General features: G+C 43.0%; 1 protein-coding gene across 2 annotated transcripts in view; it reads right to left on the bottom strand.

The window, feature by feature from the left end:
- Positions 1 to 19,634, bottom strand: part of LOC309531939 (glypican-5-like) — a 407,839-nt gene that overhangs the window by 169,377 nt on the left and 218,828 nt on the right. The window lies entirely within an intron of this gene.

Raw genomic sequence — 19,634 nt, 5'->3', positions numbered from 1 at the left:
GAATAAACTTATAAATAATGCTCTCCTGCGTGCATCTTTCGCTGTGCATTATCTGCTGATAAGAGCGTGCATCAGCTCTGGAATGTGGCAAGCTATTTCTGGAGCTCGTGTCGCTAATTGCTGATACTGCATGTCTACGGGAGATCGATGGACGTCTGGAGGCAACGTAGGGCCATGATGGACTTTGTCTCCCTGGCAGTATCCCAACAGGCTTAACATTCGGTAAATGTCCTTTACTTTTTAGATTCAGTAAACGCTTTGGAAGAGTCTACCAAGCTAAATACATATAACTCCAGGAGAGTCATGACGAATATCCTGATTTTGTGTGTGTGTGAAATACAGACTTAAGAAGGTGCAGCACAGTTTCTGTAATCAGGTAAGCAGCACCCTGAACCTGCATTTATCTAAAGACCCCTTCCCTGCAAAAACAAAACAAGACAAAACATCAACAACCCAGAATATACACTAGGACAATGCTTTTATTACAACTAAAAAGAGTGAGCAAGCTTCTTAGTTCTTCAGAATCCTGTCAGACTGAAGATTTCAGAAGAACCTGAAAATTTGCCACCATTTTGCTACCTTTTGATTGCCCTACTTTTTTATTTGGATTTTTTTATATAGAGCTGAATACTGGAATACCCAGTATAGGCAAAAGGAGGTAATTCTTCTCCTAGTGCATTGTCAAACTTGCACTGCAACTTGGATGGCTTTGAACGTAGGCTAAAGAAGTTCATTGAGACTAAAGCTATCAATGGCTACTGGTCATGATGGCTGTGTACAACCTCCAGTAATGTCAAAAACAAAGCATAAAATTGCATGATTATTTACATATTATTGACCAAAAAACCAGCAATAGTAATTACTGCTCATATGCACTTGTGTGAGTTTCATTCTTGACATGAAAATTGTGGCAATTTCGACTCCTATTTCCATTTATGACAGAATTCTCTAACATCCCCAGTTAGAAGACAATTTGCAGACTCATATATATAAATAGAGAGAGAGAAAATTCAAATCATCCGTAAACCCTCAGCTCAGAAATTCTCTCACTGATGCACACTATAAATTGCTTTGATTGTTAATTATATTCTTCCATTAAATGAACTCATTTGATAAGATTCATCAGGTGGTTGTGATCCTGTTCGCCACATGCAGTGACCAACTCTTTTGCTAATTATGACCAAATACCTGAGACAGGTATTGTGTGTCCTTGACTTCTGTGACACCAGGGAGAGAAAAATGGTAAGAAATAGAAAAGGAAATAATGAGCCAATTAACAAGATATAAATTTCAGCTTATTTGGTGAACAAATGGTTGAAAGTGTGGCCTGCACACAGTCAGCCTTGCCCATATCCTCAGAAACACAGCAGCCATTAATTCATCAGATAACAGAGCACACCAAAAATGCGTGGCATGCCGGCTCCCTTTAATTCATGGAGAATAAATAGGTTTTAATCCAGGGAGGGCTGCAAATCATAATATTTGTTGGGCATTGATCATCATAACTCATCATTTTCTAGCACACATTGGAGAGCAGGCTTCTGTGAAGTTTAACAGCGCAACCTGCTCAAAAATAAATCTGACTGGGGCTCCTAAAGAATTGCAGTCTAAATAAAATAACTGCCTGGCTCTTTGGAATTACCTTGGCTGCAATCCTGATTGTCCTGGGCACAGAATGCAGGGTGCAGAGTAATTTTATTAAAAGCCAGTATAGCTCACCCTTCTCTCACCATATACCTTGGCACCCGAACACGAGTGGCTCTCCACAAAGCCCAGATGTTCATTTCAAGGAAAGTTCCTCCGCCTTGCACTTGATTTATTTATCACACTTAAATCCCACCTTTCTTCCATATATCGCAAGGAGGCGCACATGGGATTCTCAAGCCTGCTTAGTTTCAACGAGGACCACAGGCCTTCAGGTCATAGCCCAAGTACCGTACCTCCTTCTCAGAGTCCCAACACTCAGGCTACTCTCAGTGGAAGAAGCACAAAGTCATATTAAGGTGTTAAGGAGGAGCTGCTTGCTGAATGTGAGCCACAGAGGCCTTCTTCTTGAAGTGACTGCTTGGGCCGTAACTGAGCATAACCTGAAAAAAGCTGAGGCTAAGTGCTCAGGTGGAGCAGCAAGAGAGGACTGCGCAGATCTTTAATGCAGGGACAGGGAACTCTTTTTTCCTATTTAAGGCTACATTTCCTCAGGGGTAAACTGTTGGGGCCGGGTAGATCCAGAAACAAACATGGGTGGGGCCAGAGCCAAAGGTAGGTGGAGCTGACAGCATCACACCAGCCCATCTCGCTCTGTTGGTGCCTTCCTCTCCCTCCATCCATTCTGCCCCACTTGTCCACCACCATTAATACAGGTCAGTCCTGATTGCTTGCAGGGGGCTTTCCCCCCTCCTTCCATTGCTCCACCCATTTCCATCCCTTGGACGCTACTTCTCTCCGCCACCCCACAGTCCACAGCAAGGCTTTCCCCTGGGATGAAGAAGAAGAGTTTGGATTTGATATCCTGCTTTATCACTACCCTATGGAGTCTCAAAGCAGCTATAACCTCCTTTCCCTTTCTCCCCCACAACAAACACTCTGTGAGGTGAGTGGGGCTGAGAGACTTCAAAGAAGTGCGACTAGCCCAAGGTCACCCATGTGGAGGAGCAGGGAATCAAACCCGGTTCACCAGAGTACGAGTCCACTGCTCTTAACCACTACACCACATTGTAGCAGCCACATCTCTGTCTCTCCTCAGAGGGAGGCCTGGAGAACAAGAGTGGACCTGGAGTATCCAGAGGGCAGCATGAGGAAGCCACAGGTTCCCCAAGGCTGCCTTAACAAGCCAACCTGCATCATGTGCACAGAACCACCAGGGCTGCAGTCATAGTATGCAGCGCTGGGTTGTGACCATGCCCAGGCCTAAGAACATGTGACTGAAACAGCCTTCTTTCCTTGCTTACCCCTTCCCCTCCTTTATCGCCCTTTTGTTTCCCCTGTGTCTAACTGTAGATTGTATATGGGCATTTCCTTAAAACTGCTGCAATGCAAACGAGTCCTTTTTTCTCACCCCTTCCAAATGTTCTCACAATATTTAATGGGTTAAGTACCGTAATCTATCTGAGCATCATATTCATAAAACAGAATCACAGGCTTTTTCTTTTTATCTTTTTAAGCACAACTAAATAAGAGGCAATGTCCTTAAGTGCCTATTGAAGAGGATTCGCTAATTTTCCAAATCAATGAACCTGTGAGGGATTTTCAGTATTCGACGGTACAAATCTCACCCTAATTTAATTATGTAACTTTTGCTAGATCAGCAACACCTTTTGCAAAATACTTAGGTTATGCCATATTGAATGTCTTCATATAAATTACTTGTGGTTGGCTGAGCCAAAATCTGAAAGGAAGAAAGAAAAATCGAGTGCTTTTTCTTTGTTTTGTAGGGGTCATTCCTAACGTTTGTTATTCCTGCTTGGTGTTAAAAAAGTAAAGAAGAGTATTCAATGCTTTTTATGCTTTAAAAAGGAGAGAGGGAGAAGCAGCTGGCTAAGGTGAAATATTAGAGAACCTAAGGGGGAGTTTGTCATGACAAACCTAGACAGCATCTTAAAAAGCAGAGACATCACCTTGCCAACAAAGGTCCGTATAGTTAAAGCTATGGTTTTCCCAGTAGTGATGTATGGAAGTGAGAGCTGGACCATAAAGAAGGCTGATTGCCGAAGAATTGATGCTTTTGAATTATGGTGCTGGAGGAGACTCTTGAAAGTCCCATGGACTGCAAGAAGAACAAACCTATCCATTCTGAAGGAAATCAGCCCTGAGTGCTCACTGGAAGGACAGATCCTGAAGCTGAGGCTCCAATACTTTGGCCGCCTCATGAGAAGAGAAGACTCCCTGGAAAAGACCCTGATGTTGGGAAAGATGGAGGGCACAAGGAGAAGGGGACGACAGAGGACGAGATGGTTGGACAGTGTTCTTGAAGCTACCAGCATGAGTTTGACCAAACTGCGGGAGGCAGGGGAAGACAGAAGTGCCTGACATGCTCTGGTCCATGGGGTCACGAAGAGTCGGACACGACTAAACAACTAAACAACAACAAAGGGGGAGTTTATTTGTCAGACATTTGTACTTTGAGGAGATGAACTACAATTTAGCAATGTAAAAGGGAACAGTCATTCTCAGACAATTAATTTAGCACACTGATACAGCAATGATTAAAGTTGGTTATCAAAACTGTTTCATAATATGCATTCCAGGGAGGGTTGCACTCTTTGTTTCTCTCTGACACACACACCCCTTAAAAAATCTGATTGCCACTGCTCCTTCCATTATCATTGTAATTATTTATGATGCCTAATATGCATGCACAGGTTGGTGAATTTGATAAGTTGGTTCCTTCAATCATCTGTGATCATCTGTTCATAACTGTATGCAATATGCAGTGGTACCTCTGGTTACGTACTTAATTCGTTCCGGAGGTCCATTCTTAACCTGAAACTGTTCTCAACCTGAAGCACCACTTTAGCTAATGGGGCCTCCCACTGCTGCCACACAATTTCTGTTCTCATCCTGAAGCAAAGTTCTTAACCCGAGGTATTATTTCTGGGTTAGCGGAGTCTGTAACCTGAAGCATATGCAACCTGAAGCGTATGTAACCCGAGGTACCACTGTACAAGATTTTTAAACATAGTTTTAGGAAAGGGTAAGCTGTGTACAGCTGAAGAGAAAGTGGAAATTTTGCAAAGAAAGGGAAAGGGCAAATCCCGTGTACAGAAGTGTGTGTATGGGAGATGGCGGATGCTGCATAATATTTTTTCTCTGGTGACATTGGTTGCTTTTGCTTATTACAACACAGCAGCGAACATTTAAAGAACATAAAGAACACAAACTACTGGATCAGACCAAACAAGTCTGTAATCCTGTTTCCTACAGTGGCCAACCAGATGCCCAGAGGAATCCCTTAAGCAACAGGACTCTTCCAACTGTGTTCCCCCACAACTGGTATAAAATGCAGTATAACATTAAGCATTGCTAACAAATTTCTGAACCACTGGATTTAGAAAGTATGACTCTGCTCAGGTTCTGAGATTTTTTATGTCTCATTTTAGTTATTTAGGGCACAATCCAACCACATGCCCATCTACATGTGAAAGGGGATCCACATAGGGATCAGTGGAGCCTCTTTCCCCTCCCTCAGCCTTTGCCATGGGCCTTTGGACGGACACTCACACATGCCAACATAATCGCCATTATCAGCTACAGGAAGCCTGTACGTTTCTCCTGTATATATTATATATTCCATGTAAATTGACTGGGAAATGCGTACAATTTTCTCTTCATGAAAGAAGGATGTGCACATTCTCCATGAGGCCTGGTGAATGCGTACAATGGCTGGTTATTGTGCACATTAACTGTACAACTTCCATTCCTCTTCACATACACACCTCATATCTCCAGTCCTCCAGAGGGCAGCATGCATGAGGGGAGAGATCATGCCCACTTTAACCTTGAAGGTCCAGAAGTGCTAATGCCAAATATATATTTAATCTAAATAAGAATAAAATACACAGATTTCATCTTTTTTCTTTGTATATGTATTTTTAAATGATTCCATCGGCAGAGGAGACATATACAAAGTGGAACTAAGCAAGGTCAAGACACAATACACTTCTCACATTTGGGATGGAACATGCCAATTGCAAGTGGAAGCATCAAATACCCATATGCTCCTGTGTATACAGCACAGATTAACCCTACTGGATCCCTATCAATCAAAATGGAAAACTACATTATACAAAAAGCTAAAAGGCTTTGGGTTTTTGCCACAGGCACTGATAGCCGCAGGTTATGGGAAAGCCAGAGCAACGATTCACCAACGAATCTGGGACGTAGAATTTCAGTGTCACGTGAGTGAGATGAATAAGCACCCAGCAATCAAAGACAATGGGAGAGGTTTTACCCCAGCAATATATCTGTCAAAATTACAAATATCTAAATATAGATGGTCATTCACCCTCGCTAGATTCAATGTGCTGCCATCTGCCTTATTGCAGGGCAGATATGTGGGTAAACCGTATGCGGAGCAAATCTGCCCCTGTGGCCTGATAGAGGTGGAAACCATCTCTCATGTCTTGCTACGATGTCATTTTTATGAGGATATACGCTCAGTCTTTATCACCCCTGTTATACAGAAAATTCCAAGTGGGTCTGAACCTCAATGCTTAAAATCCCTCATAGAGGATAGGGATCCAGAGATCACGCTAAGGGTGGCCAAATTTTGCGCGGCTGCCATAAAACTCAGGGAACAAGCTGTGCTATTACAAAAACTAAGGCCTCTAGATAATATTTTAGAGACTAAGACCTAAACCACATTTCTAATGGCTGCCATATTCCTATTGTTTATTGTCATATTCGATTGTTAATTCAAACATAATTCTATCGTGTTTAATGTTCACTTAGTACGGTATGTGAATCTGGTCTGGGACCGTAATAAATTTCATTCATATACAGCAGAGCAAAATCCTAACTTTGTCTTCTCAGAAGTAAATCCTGTTGAATTCAGTGGGGCTTATTTCCAGGTAATTGGGGTTAGAGTTGTAGCCCAAGAGACTTGAAATTAGCCCCAGTTCCCTACCACATGAAATACATGTGTAAAAGAGCCTCCAATCACTGCCCTTTAAGTAGGCTATTATATCAACCCTTACTCCACAAATAGCCTGACTACTTACTTCCAAGAAATGAATTTTAAGATTTGCATCATAAAAGCTTTTGATTAGTTTTATTAAGTCTCTTGATTAATTGCCTCAGTGCCATTTCTTTAAAAAGCAACAACTAAGCCTACGAACAGAGCAATTTGAGGCATAGCTATATTTCAACATGAACTCCAAGTATGTGGTTTTGTTTGAATCAGAATCATCTAGAGCAGGGGGCAGCAAACTTTTCCAGCAGGGGGCCAGTCCACTGTCCCTCAGACCTTGTGGGGGGCCAGACTATATTTTGGGGGGGAAAGAAGAAAAAAAAGAACGAATTCCTATGCCCCACAAATAACCCAGAGATGCATTTTATACAAAAGCACACATTCTACTCATGTAAAAACACACTGATTCCCGGACTGTCCATGGGCCGGATTTAGAAGGCGATTGGGCCGGATCTAGCCCCCGGGCCTTAGTTTGCCTACCCATGATCTTGAGAGCAGCATAATTTCTTTCAAGCTGCCTGCTCTTTGAAAAGGTACTGAAAAAGACTACTCATCCTTTTCCCTACACATATGCAGATTCGCCTACTTAAATCCCCTTTTTGTGTGTGGAGGCACCGCTATTGACTGGAGAGGGAGAGACTGCTCTGGAATCAGTAATTTGAAAACTGCTATCCTGCGATATGTATAATTAGGGATCTAAGATAACAGCACTGAAGTATGCATAGGAAAAAACTGGAGTAAGTGAAGCAGTGCAGTATCAAAATGCAAGTATAATGTGGTGGCTTTATATTTATAAAAAATATTGAGCAAAAATCAAAGAAGCGACACAACTAATTTTCAGAGAAATATAAGACAAAAGGGAAAGGGAAGGCAAAAAACAGACACACCTTTAAAACCACATATTCGGCATCACAGCTGTCAGAAATATTCCAATATTTGAGTGTACGCAATTCAGATGTGGAACTGACTTCAGAGTTCTAATAATGAAATTTAATTGCAATATTCTAAATGCTCACCCAACACATATAGCCAAACATGTTATAAAGTTTCTTAAAGCCACTTTGTGTGGACAAATATGTGGTCCAGACAGTTATCGTTTGGCTTAGGGCATCTTTGAATCTGTGATACGGTTTTTGGCTTTTTTAAAAAAAGAACCAAAATATGCATAAAAATGTATACACAAATGCATATTTTAGGATAAAATGCATAGAAAAAGGCATACTAAAACTCCATAAATTTGCATACAGTTTAAAAATAATACAGTGGTACCTCGGGTTAAGAACTTAATTCATTCTGGCGGTCTGTTCTTAACCCGAGGTACCACTTTATCTTAAGGGGCCTCCCACTGCTGCCACCCTGCTGATGCGCGATTTCTGTTCTCATCCTGAAGCAAAGTTCTTAACCCAAGGTACTATTTCTGGGTTAGCGGAGCCTGTAACCTAAAGCGCCTGTAACCCGAGGTACCACTGTAATCGCAAGAGGTTGCAGAAATGGAGCAAAAATAGACCGATCTATCTAACCCCAGTAGACACAAGGGGGAAAGGTTCGTTTTATATATTAAAAAACCTGTGGGATAAATGTTTAAATTACACACTACAGATAACATATAATATACCATTATATGCAGGAGGCAGTGGAAGACAGAAGTGCCTGGCGTGCTCTGGTCCATGGGGTCACGAAGAGTCGGACACGACTAAACGACTAAACAACAACATACCATTATATGTTCAGTCCTTTTATGGAAGGACTGTATGCTTAGTGACAGAAAGGTAAAAAGGTCACATGCTTTGCCTGCAAAAGGTTCCAGGTTCAATTCCTGACATCTCCAGGCAGGGCTTGAAATCATGGAGAGCTCAACCAGTCAGTGTTGTCAGTACAGTGGTACCTTGGTTGTCGAACGGCTTGGCTCCCAAAAGAAATGGGCTCCCAAATGCTACAAACCTGGAAGTGAGTGTTCCTGTTTGTGAACCTTTTTCAGAAGTCGAACGTCTGACGCAGCTTCCGCGGCTTCTGGTTGAGTGCAGGAAGCTCCTGAAGCCAATCGGAAGCCGTGCCTTGGTTTTCAAACCATTTCAGAGGTCGAAAGGACTCTTGGAACGGGTTAAATTTGAGAACCAAGGTACCGCTGTACTGGATTAGACAGAACACTAGTTGGGCGCAGTATAAGGCAGCTTTGTATGTCATCCTGCTCCCATGAACTGCCTGTGCATCTATTTGGCCACTCTTGGATGTGCTCAGCTGGCTGGACGTCTGCTTGATCAGCAAGACAATCCTTATGTTGGGTGCCTGAAGCCGCCAGGTCAAGCTGCAGTCAGCAGAAATAACAGATTTCATTGGAGATCCCTAAGTAGCCAGAGGTCAGCTTTTAAGTTCACCTACTGGGAATGCAGAGCATGCAGAGCGGTATCATTATTCTTCAGGTCATTTCTCATTAAGGAGCAGGAATTCCATCCTGTCTATCCATTAGAGGTTTCTGTGTTGGCTTTTGCCCTGGCCATGAATGTAATTATTATCAAAAATTAATAGGCTCCAGGTACACATGGACAATCAGCAATGCAAGGGCCTGTAATCTTATTTCTCCAAAGAATTCTGGAAACCCTTAATGAAAGCTCATGAAGTAAACACAAGAAACTGCTTGTAGTGTGTGGGGTGGGGGCGTGCGGAAACAAATGTAATCAATGTTTTGATGAGTGTCCATTTTGAAAAGAGCAGTGTGCTGCCCACATCCAAAGAGAAAGTGAAGAACAATGAGCAATCTGGAGATGGTTATATGAGCTCTGTGTCAAACTTAAACATCATAGGGGATCAAAGTTGTGTGGCAAAGTGATGTTTGTGCTCTGTCTACACAGGGAAGGACAGGCAAGTTGAAACCTGACTCCTGTAGAAATGGAATAAAGCAAATATATCTGAGACGTAGAGGCTGCGCTTTGTTAATACTGCACTGAAACACTTCTCTTGACAATCAGGCATCTATCAAGATGTTAACTGTGTTATAGCCAATGAGAAATAGGTTTCCATCATCGCCATCAGCCAGCCAAATCACCGATCTGCTTCAAGCACAGGACTCGGGAGTCTGCAATCTGATCTCTGCAGCACCTGTGCGGAGCCTCACTGTCTTTATGAAATTTCATAAAAGTGTAAGTAACGTCTGCAACTGTAATGCCATACGCTCCCCCCTCTCCATAATTCACCCCCCTCTCTCTAAGTTTAGAAATATTTGGGCACCGTTATCTACAGAATCAGGAGATGTGCAAATATGGCAAACTGGATCAAGCAAGGTGAAATTTCAGCTGAACAGCCACTGAGCTTTCGCTCTCTTTATCCAGTGGGAAAACCTTTACCAATCCAGTAATTTCTAGGGCTCCTCCTGTTTATTGAACATTTATCCAGATTTGATTGCTCAAAGCTTATGTGATAGTCACTGAGCGTTCATTCCAATTTGTTTGTGGGGAGGTTGTAAGACTATGAGCATTCATCCTCTTTTGTTTGCTTAGGGGTTATATGTCTTCCCATCAATCTACCATGATCCCATACTTTTTCCCATCACTTTCCTAGCCACACAAAAGTTCGGTTGTTTTCAAAAAAAAAGCTATGCTAGAGGGATAGAGCACTTCAATCCACTTTAATTGCACAAACTTACATTTATGATATATAACTGGATCCTTCCTGTAAAATACTGACAGTCTGGAGGGAAACCAAGACATAACACACCTAATCATAGAATTGCAGAGTTGAAGGAATCTCCAAGGGTCATCTAGTCCAGCCCCCTGCAATGCAGGAATCTCAGCTAAAGCTGTCAAAACCATGGGATGGAAAGCTAGCTGGCTTGGCCCTAGCTGGAGCATCTCCCTTCTCAGCCTTGCTACTGCAGAGATCCATTTGTCATCCTCCTCCGACGTGTGTCCATGACTCATGCTGCTGTGCATTCAAGAACACACATTACTCAGCAGAGTAAACACACAACAGATCAGGCTCGAGGCATGGATACTATACTAAACTACGCGTTTATTATACATAAATCAGGACAAAGAAAAACATGGCCTCTCTCCTTGCTGATTGTCTTGGAGAGAGAGGAAACAAACACAATACAGAGCGGATGTTCTGCTCACGGGACTCCAGCAATCTGTGCTGAAATGTAAACAGACATGTGACATGTAACAATCCCACATATCTGCAGCAAGGGTAGAATGGAATTTCCAACAAAAGCATCCATGACAGATGGCCATCCAACCTCTGCTTAAAAACCTCTAAGAAAGGAGAGTCCACAACCTCCTGGGGGGAACCTGTTCCACTGTCAAACAGCTCTTACTGTCAGAAAGTTCTTCCTGATGTTTAGCTGAAATTTCCTTTCTTGCAACTCGAAGCCACTGGTTCGAGTCCTACCCTCACGAGCAGGAGAAAACAAGCTTGTTCCCTCTGACGATCCTTCAGGATATTTGAACTGGGACTGATCCTAAGACTTCCTTTATGCAAAGCATGTGCTCTGCCACCGAGCCATCGTCTCATAACAAAAGAGATTCTGACCTTTGGTTCAATCCATTTGTGGCGTTTCATGTCTTCATTCTGCAATGCAGGAGCAAAGCAGCTTATCTGTGAACCTTGCAGCTGCTTTCACATAGTATACAGCAGCAAATCAGGAAACTGCAGGCAATCCAAGTCAACTCATGTGCTTGTGCCCTTCATGCACAGCACTGCAAAACATGCATTTGTCCAGTGGACCTAGCACATCTTTAAAGGTGCGCATCAATCTTTGAATATCTAATCTTAAAAAAAGGAAAGATAATGTGTAAAGCAGCCCTGGGTGGCAGGGCGAAGACAGGGATTCCTAATGGTTCCCTCTTTGCTAGGGTGAATCTTGCCAACAAAAGAGAATTCATTCAGGACTTCCTTCTGTTCAATTGTTCTCACTAAGGACTCAAGACTCAAAGTGCCCTCTCTCTGATAAGCAGCAGTAATTAATCTCCCAGCTGTACAGTAAAAGAGTGGAAATGAAAAGTCTTTTATTGGCATTCTCATTATTTAATGATAATTAGGCCCTGGAGTGCCATAACTGCCCCCAATTTTTATTTTACAAATAGCAGTCAGAGTCATTGCTCTTCCTACAGCTGTCTTAAAAATCTGTTGCCAACCCCCAATTGAATAGGATGTAATAATAAAAAAATAGGCAAGGGCACAGCAGTGGTTCATGCTATGCAGAAACACGCATGATCCAGGGACACACAAACATTTTACTATTTTCAGTTAAATTCTCTTCCCTGCAGATCTCATAGTTTCACTTGCAGAGGACAGTTCAAAACTCCTATATGGTGTCATGGGCCCCACTGCCAGCACTGAGCTAATATTTGAGCATCAAAGGATGGAAAATGATCAAGATGACATAAATGACTTCATGTCACCACCCTAAAACATTCTGAGTTCTCCAGCAAGAGATCGACAATTATTTAAATGCACAGTGAGGGCAAAACTCTGAAGTCCTCTCCATAGTGGTTCTTCCTGTCCCGGAGTTAAGTCATTCCCTTCTACCTGGACAATATCAGAACTCTGCATCAGGCTGAATGATGGGGGAAAGGTTAGTTACAGAAAGTAAGACATACCAAGGCACCACAACACTATTATTCCTCAGGATCTGCTCTTGGAAAAAACCTGGCTTCTGCTGCCACACTGGTCCTCTTCTAAAATTACCTTGTGCATTCAGGGCATAAAGAGAAAAGGGCAAATGGAACCACAGAAATGAAGATTAATGTGCCTACATATGTGACCCCCTCCCTGGTATGTTATTTAGCAAAAGGGAACCAGTCCCAGGGTGGAGGAAGAAAAGGAGAAGAAACCATAGTGAATGCTTTCTGAGCATGCATGGAGTAATTCATGACAGTCAGGAGCAAGCCCAAATCCTTGCATGGTGGCTGGTGATGGCGGATGCAGGGCTTTTTCTCAGCTGGAACTCAGCAGAATTAGGTTCTCTAAGGTGGGCTCCATTGCCATTCTAAGAGAACGAGGGAGGCATTCATGTTGAGTTCCAACACCTCTTTTTCCAGAAAAATATCAGTGGGTGGATGGGTAATCAGGACAGCATGGTTTGGTTGTGCTCAAAGAGCTAAAGCAGGCAAAGGCAAACTCGGCCCTCCAGATGTTTTGAGACTACAATTCCCATCATCCCTGACCACTGGTCCTGCTAGCTAGGGATGATGGGAGTTGTAGTCCCAAAACATCTGGAGGGCCGAGTTTGCCTATGCCCATGCCTGAGCTGGAAGTGAGAGCTGGACCATAAAGGTGGCTGATCGCCGAAGAATTGATGCTTTTGAATTATGGTGCTGGAGGAGACTCTTGAGAGTCCCATGGACCGCAAGAAGATCAAACCTATCCATTCTTAAGGAAATCAGCCCTGAGTGCTCACTGGAAGGACAGATCGTGAAGCTGAGGCTCCAATACTTTGGCTACCTCATGAGAAGAGAAGACTCCCTGGAAAAGACCCTGATGTTGGGAAAGATGGAGGGCACAAGGAGAAGGGGACAACAGAGGACGGGATGGTTGGACAGTGTTGTTGAAGCTACCAGCATGAGTTTGACCAAACTGCGGGAGGCAGTGGAAGACAGGAGTGCCTGGCGTGCTCTGGTCCATGGGGTCACGAAGAGTCGGACACGACTAAACGACTAAACAACAACAATGCCTGAGCTAAAGCAAAACAAAACCTCCACTCTACAATAAAGATGAGCAAGTTTACTTCTACTCGCTTTCAACTGGTTTATTCATTCTGATTTGTTTTCAGTGAGGTTCGATGACGTAGCATCAAAGCAAGTGCTATTTCACACTTTCCAGAACATTTTCCTGTCACTTTCCTTAAAGGAAAAGGTTTCTTGTGCAAGGCTTCCTAAACAAGTGTAATGCAAAATCTGAACCTGACAGTCTGTGATTAAATCCCACCTCAATATAGTCTGGAGACAGAAACAGTTTTTTTTTTTTAATGAAACCAGTATTGTCACCCTAAAATAACTCACTTTAATTTTCTGAGTTGATCTGAGATGTGGAAAATAAACCCAGCCTTTCCTCCCCCCAACTGTATTTCTCCTTCTCCTTAAAGCCTTGCCTTGATGAGAAAGAGTGGCGGGTACACAGCAGTGGCATTCAGGACCACATAGTAAAACAATACTTTGAGAGTGACAGTATTTGGGTGAGCTATTTCCTCTGACCATTTGCTTTCGATTTATTTTATTTTAATTTTTTAAAAACATTACTTTATGGTCAGTCCTGTTCTTAAAAGCAAGGGAACGTGCCTCTTGATAGAACGGGTGCAGAGGCTAAGTGGCTCTCACAGAAGTGTCCTCATACAACAAGAGCAAAAGCAGAGCTGAATTCAGCAAATAAGCCTTTATTGGACTAGCAATTGTCAGGCCAGCATCCAGCGAACATCAGTTTAGCACACCTAGGCCCTAACTAGGATGCCAAAGCAACCTGCGTTAGTAGCCTTTGCTTCATATACTTCTGTCATTGCTGGAACAGCTCTATTATCACAATCCTTTGACCTTTTGCCAATAAATTGGTATTTCTATTAAATGACATACTTTTTAAAAAATGTAGAAGAGGGATAAACAATGGCTTTTTATTTCCATTGTAAAAGAACATGAAATAATTTCCTGCCATTTCTATGCACTCTTTGACATACCAATCACAAAGGGGGTTCATTCACATCTCAGTTTTCCTACAATTTCTGTAATGGTGCAGCCATTGTTAAGAGCACAATTAACAGCAGACCACCATTAGGAGATAAGTGGTACAGTTCCAAAGTGCATCCAAGGCAAAACGTTTTTCTACTCTCTCTCACTCACTTGTATAAAAAATATAGAAGGATTTCTTCTTGGTCTCCTCATTCTGAGATGATACTCTCAATACGATCATGTTACTGTATTTTGAATTGACTTTTTAAAAAAGCTTTTATATGTCCATTAATATAACTGAATTGCAAGACATCTGACTGTAGAAATCTCAACAGATATCTGGGGCCGTTTCTGGGAAGGCACCAAAAAAGTCCAGTTGTTGCAGTCTGAAAAACAATAATAAAACTATATATCTATTTAAAGTACCTGATTCTAATCGAGGGGTGGTAGACAGAAATCTCCTTGCATAATGGAGTCTAATGCACCAGTTTAAACAAACAATATTTGTTGAATAAATTGCTCTTCTGTTAAACGCTGCTGTGAATATTTAGAATTATGCTGAACCTCGGGCTCCCCCTAGTGCTGAATAGCTTAATAACCATTATGACCACTACATTTTCTTTCACAGAAGAGACTGTGTGATCAATAGTCTCTTTTTCATAGGGGACATTCTTTTTGATGCGTGGCTGGAAACAGAAAGGAGCGTGAATAGTTGCATGGGGTTAGTCACATTAGAGAGCATGGAGAAAGCTAAGTGAGCATCAATAAACCTGCAGTCAATCTTAGTCACAGCTAGAAGTGGGATGGGAGAAGGACTACTGAACAGGTAAACCAAGAGAAGAAAACCTTTCCTTGCATGCTGAGGCAGTGGTAGATAACCTGGTGCCACCACAGTGTTGCTGGACTTCAACTACCGTCATTCCCAGCCAACATGGCCAATGGTCAGTAGGTCAACAACATCTGGAGGGGAGCTCATAGCCTACCCCTGAGTAGAGGAATGGAAGTGGCGCTGTGGTCTAAACTACTGAGCCTCTTGGGCTTGCTGATCAGAAGGTCGGCAGTTCAAATCTGCATAATGGGGTAAGCTCCCGTTGCTCTGTCCCAGCTCCTGCCTACCTAGCAGTTCAAGAGCATACCAGTGCAAGTAGATAAATAGGTACTGCTGTGGCAGGAAGGTAAATTGTGTTTCTGTGCACTCTGGCTTCCGTCACGGTGTTCTGTTGCGCCAGTAGTGATTTAGTCATGCTGGCAACACGGCCCAGAAAGCTGTCTGTGGACAAACGCCGGCTCCCTCGACCTGAAAGCGAGATGAGCACTGCAACCCCATAGTCGCATTTGACTGGACTTAACAGTCCAGGGGTCCTTTACCTTTACCTTTTATTTTTTAAGAGGAATGCATTCAAATCTTAACTCTCCACATCTTTCCATAGACATGCCCACACCCAAACCATTTTCTTTTCAGTGGTAATTCAGTCTGAAGGACAGAGTCAAGTAAACAGTTATGTTCCACATGCAAGAATTCAACTAGTGGTTAATTTCAGTTATTTTTCACTAGGGTGGTACCTCCAATGTCTATTTCAATACAGCACATGTCTTCTCAAGAAATTGCCATTCACTCATAGGTCAGACAGGGCCTCTCAAATGCCTATTCCCCCCATTGAAGAGAAATACTGTCTGTGCCTTTTGGATGTTAGCCTCCCCAAAACAAAGACGAGCAAATGTAATTTAGCTAGCAAACTATCCAGTGACTTTTTCTTTAAACAGATAGAAGAAATTATTTTTCTTTAAACAGATAGAAGAAGCAATGCTAAGGCTGTAATGCTGATGCACTATGGAAGCAAATATGGCCAAAGAATCTGTATTTTCTTCTCAGGAAATGAGGACTTTTCAGCAGGAAAAAAAGAAAGATAACTTGTATTTGGTGGAGATGGTAACACTGGGTTTTTGCTGATGGCAATACAAGTGCAGGCATTCTATATTCTAGTTCTTTGAAGCAAGCAGATTTCTGACTGTCCAGCTACAATTTGTGTACAGGCGTACCTTGGAAGTCAAACGGAATCCGTTCCGGAAGTCCATTTGACTTCCAAAACGTTTGGAAACCAAAGCGCGGCTTTTGATTGGCTGCAGGAAGCCACGGAAGACCCGTTGGACATTCAGCTTCCAAAAATAGTTCGGAAACCAGAACATTCACTTCCGGGTTTCAATTGTTCGAGAGCCAAGGCATTTGAGATCCAAGGTACAACTGTAATCTGTAAAATATTTGTACAATTTTAATACTATAGCAGGAGTGGGAATATCCCCCCTTCAATGTACAGTGGTACCTCGGGTTAAGTAATCCGTTCTGGAGGTCCGTACTTAACCTGAAACTGTTCTTAACCTGAAGCACCACTTTAGCTAATGGGGCCTCCTGCTGCTGCTGCTGCGCCGCCGGAGCACAATTTCTGTTCTCATCCTGAAGCAAAGTTCTTAACCTGAAGCACTATTTCTGGGTTAGCAGAGTCTGTAACCTGAAGCGTATGTAACCTGAAGTGTATGTAACCCAAGGTACCACGGTACTTTAGTGTTGCATTCCCATGGGGAAAATCTCTCAAGCAGTGGTGGGTGGAGTCAGACTTACATGGTCATGCCAAAAACCAGACTCCCACCTCAGATAAACTGCCCTAGAGCATGGAATCATGTGGGCTGGATGCATCCTCCTGATTCAAGCTTCGAATGCATAGCAAGGCAGTCATTCAATACCTTAATTTATCAGTTTGATAGTTAGCATGTGGTGAAGGTGTGAAAAGACGTCTGACAAACTCAGCTGCATGTTGGCCTGTGAGCAGAGAAAGTGATGATCAGTCACTGCCAAGTTGGCTAGCAAGGTTAAGGATTCCTTCAAGCCACAGAATGACGTTCCTGTGAGCATACAAGCTCCTGAGTCAAAGTTTTAACTGCTGTTGCTGCTGCTGGGAGATGAGTATTTGCCGATACTTTGGGAAGAGAGGCAGTTTTTCATTACAGGGTGGAGTGGGGAAATACAGTGAGGAAGCCACTACAAAGCAATTCCCAGAGGTTTCTCCCTGCTCCATTTGGCCCCTGACTCAAGCGTTCAGTACAGAGTGGGTGGATTGGGGGCGGCGGCAGGAAGACACTATTGATTATTTGCTATGGGGATATATGAGAGTAAAGCAAAAAGAAAAAACTTATCTGAACAACTATGGTACTTGTCAACCACATGATTAAATTGACAGGTCTGTGCAGATGGAGGGAAAGAGTTGGTTTGTTAAGGGCTAGAAATGAGAATTTATTAAGTGCATGTAGACAACTCCCTGGTATACTCATTAAGGGTCGAATGAAGCTCCCTTAATGCCTTGCTGGAGGGTGCTAGGCTATTTCTAATCTGAAGAAACACCATACAAAAGAGATGATAACCTGAAAAAGATTTGCCACTGTTCCTCTTATTTAGCATTCTCTCTTATTGTTTCCTTCAGTTATGAGCTTTGCTCTGCTAACAATTGCAGGCCGTGATAAGGTGGAGGCCTGCTACCAACTGATCTGTTGGCTCATAATGCAATCTCACTCATGAACAATCCCTAAAAGACAATCCATCAAAGGGAGAATAACCATTCCCCTCCTTTCCTGAGGGCACAGCCAAGGTTTTATTAAAAATGGAGGAGGGGAGATACTGGTGGAATTTTCTTTGGAGAGGCTTCCTCACTGTTTTCTGTAGCAATTGAAAGAAAATCCTTCCTCTCCCCCCACCCACTTCACTCCAGGAAAGTGGGAAATATTCAGAGTAGACCCAATAAAGTCAACCGACACAACCAACTTAAGTTTATACATTTCTGTGCCTACTAAGACTTAGCTGCATACAACCCTTTGAAAATTGATGCATCATAATGAGCATGTCACTACTGGTACACGTGTTGCATTTTATTCCAAAATGCAAACACAGCAGTGCAGCATCCCATCCAAAGCATCTTGGAGGTGCCATTCTCAGACATTTCCATCCAGGTGATTTTTTCAGTGCAACCAAGTCCCACTTTTTTATGAACCAATTTACTCTCTGCCAGCCTTGCGCCTCTTCCTAGCTCCACAGCTGGAGACAGAAATTATCGTAGTTTAATGTTATGTAGCATCTGTATAACTATGAATTAATCATTGTCAGAAAAGAATAAAGATAATTAGTTTCATCCTCTGTGGCTTTTTTACTTGGTAATTGTCCAAGCAGGGACCTGTGCCGTTCATAGAGTCAGCAGATCCACAGTGTTGAAATGTCATTATTCAGTTTCTCTCTTGCGCACAGAAAATAATATTTAAAAATTTTGGTAAGATGTGTGAGCAGGCTTGGAAATTAATTGAATCATCCACATTTTATTAGTTTAGCTGAATGATATTCTGTGGCAACAGTCAGATTATTTAAATGCTATGTGGTAAACACAAGAAACATTCAAACTCCAAGGTAAGTCCTGGCGAATTCTTGACTTCAATAATAAAAAAGCCACTAACAATCCATGTTTGGCTGCAAGAAATAAACCCATGACAAAAAGAAGACTATATCCATGTACTCCACAGAACTGGTGCCTGTCATGAACTGGCAGAACAACGGGGAAGAGCAAGAGGATACCGGCGAGAGGTATAGCCGGGACTGGGACACACCAGGGCAAACAGGGCATGGGGAAAGAAATAATCACAGGGTGAAGGGGGAGGAGGAAGGGACGGGGTGCAGTGCACAGGAACCAGGGCAGTAGGACCCATCACCAGAGGGGGCCCTGAACCCACAAACACAGCAGGCTCTGAGGCCATGGGAGCAGCGGGAATGGCACTCTGGGAGGCTGAGGCAGGCAAGGGCCCACAGGTAGGAGGGGTGTGATTCCTCAGCTGGAGTAGGCTTGGGACAGGTGAGGGTCGTGTGCCTTGTCACGCCCAGATGCCGTAATTAGCATGCAAAGTATAAAAGGGCAGCAGAGCTCAAATGGCCATGTTGATGGACCATGGCTTGGATGTTCCTGCGCCTCTACAGGACTGTCTTTTTGGTTTGACTTTGGACTGTATTCTGACTGCTGGACTTCTGACTTGGCTACTCAGATTGACCCTGGACTGTGTTTCCTGACTTCTGTATTTTGCTCTTTACTGGTATGGCTTGACCCCTAGACCTGGACTTTGGATTTGACATAATGACTTGCTGCCAGGCAGGCCATGGGTTTGGTACAGTGCCCTTTAGATGTTGGTGGATTCCAATCCCACCAGCCTCAGACTTCTGTATGGCGAACGATAAGGGAATATGGCACTTGTAGGCCAGAACTTGTAGGCCA

This window comes from Podarcis vaucheri, assembly GCF_965113315.1.
Source record: "Podarcis vaucheri genome assembly, chromosome: 5".
In the NCBI taxonomy this organism is placed as follows: Eukaryota; Metazoa; Chordata; class Lepidosauria; order Squamata; family Lacertidae; genus Podarcis; species Podarcis vaucheri.
This window is presented reverse-complemented; position numbering and strand designations above follow the sequence as displayed.